Source organism: Nannospalax galili, unplaced genomic scaffold, assembly GCF_000622305.1.
Source record: "Nannospalax galili isolate Female #2095 unplaced genomic scaffold, S.galili_v1.0 scaffold390, whole genome shotgun sequence".
Taxonomy (NCBI): Eukaryota; Metazoa; Chordata; class Mammalia; order Rodentia; family Spalacidae; genus Nannospalax; species Nannospalax galili.
In genome coordinates this window covers 6577316-6579216 of record NW_008330777.1, presented here as the reverse complement: position 1 = coordinate 6579216, position 1901 = coordinate 6577316, and the positions used below count along the sequence as shown (strand labels likewise).

Here is a 1901-nt window from a genome sequence, read left to right as displayed (position 1 = left end):
CGAACTAGACCACTCAAGCAAAGATTATGAAAAATTTAAGAAAGCACAAGAATGGAATATGCAGGAATTGTGTGACACCATAAAAAGACCAAACTTACGAATCACAGGCATACAGGAAGGAGCAGAATCCCAAGATAATGGCAATGACCAGATCTTCAACAGAATCTTGGAAGAAATTTTCCCAAAATTAAAAGAAAGACATGCCCATACAAATACAAGAAACATACAGAACACCAAACAGACAGGACCAGAAAAGAAACTCTCCACAGCACATCATAGTGAAAACAGTAAATGCACAAAACAAAGAGACAATATTGAAAGGTGCAAAAGAGAAACAAGAAGTCACATATAAAGGAAAACCCATTAGGATTACAGCTGACGTTACAGTACAAAATATGAAAGCCAGAAGAGCCTGTAACAAAGCATTCCCAGTTTTAAATGACCACAGATGCCAAAGTAGATTACTATACACAGCCAAAATGTCTATTATAGTCGAGGGGGAAAGAAAAATCTTCCATGACATAAATAGGCTGAAAGAATCGGCTGAAGGAATTCATGTCCACAAAACCAGCCCTTCAGAGAGTTCTGGGAGCAATACAAAGAGCTGAAGAAAGGAATGACTATACCCAAGTGATTGCAGAAAGAAATTCAGTGAAGGTATAACTGTGGAAAAGTACAGCTACATCATGAATGTAAACAGAAATAAAAATGACAGGATTCATTACTCAACTTTCATTAATAAGTTTAAATATTAATGACTGAACTCCCCAGTCAAAAGACACAGACTAGGTGAATGGATTAAGAAACAAAACCCATCTTGTTGTCTGCAAGAAACTCATCTCACTTTCAAGGACAGATGCTATCTCAAAGTGAAAGGATGGAATAAAATGTACCAAGCAAATGGTACTAAGAAAAAAGCAGGTGTAGCAATTCTAATATCTGACAAAATAGACTTTAAACTAAAACTAATCAGAAGAGATAGAGAGGGTTACTTCATTCTGATCAAAGAAACAATAAGTCAAGATGATAATGCAATCATGAACATATATGCATCAAAATCTGGTGCACCTAATTTCATAAAAACAAAAACACTACAGGACTTTAAGACACAGATTAACCCCAACTCAGTAATAGCAGGGGACTTCAATACCCCACTGTCTCCATTAGACAGGTCAGCTGGACAAAGAATAAACAGAGAGACATCTGAATTCAATGATACCATACATCAAATGGACCTAACAGACACCTTTCAAATATTCCACCCAAGCACCAAAGAATACGCTCTCATATGGAACCTTCTCCAAAATTGACCATAACTGGGGCACAAAACAAACCTCAACAAATGCAAAAAGTTTGGTATAATTCCATGCATTCTATCAGAGCAAATGCAATAAAGCTTCCAATCAATACCCGAAAAAGAAGCCCTAACCACCACATGAACACATGGAGGTTAAACAACACACACCTGGATGATGAATGAGTCAAAAGAGAAATAAAGAAAGAAATAAAGGTATTCCTGGAAATAATGAAAAGGAAAATACAACATGACAAAACCTCTGGGACAGACTGAAAGCAGTCCTAAGAGGGAAGTTTATAGCTCTAAGTGCCTACATCAAAAAATCAGAAAGAACAGAAATAAATGACTTAACATTGCAACTGGACACACTTGAAAAGCAACAGTAAACGAAACCCAAACCAGCAGACAAACAAGAAATAACAAAAATCAGGGCAGAAATTAATGAAATTGAAACAAAGAAAACAATACAAAGAATCAACAATTCCAAGAGCTGGTTCTTTGAAAAGATAAACAAGATTGACAGACCGCTAGCCCAGTTAACCAAAAGAAAGAAAGAGCACCTCCAAAGCAACAGAATCAGGGATGAAAGAGGAAACATCACAAA

General features: G+C 36.4%; 1 protein-coding gene across 2 annotated transcripts in view; it reads right to left on the bottom strand.

The window, feature by feature from the left end:
* Window positions 1-1901, bottom strand: part of Mettl25 (methyltransferase like 25) — a 119321-nt gene that overhangs the window by 9738 nt on the left and 107682 nt on the right. The gene's annotated exons all lie outside the window — the stretch shown is intronic.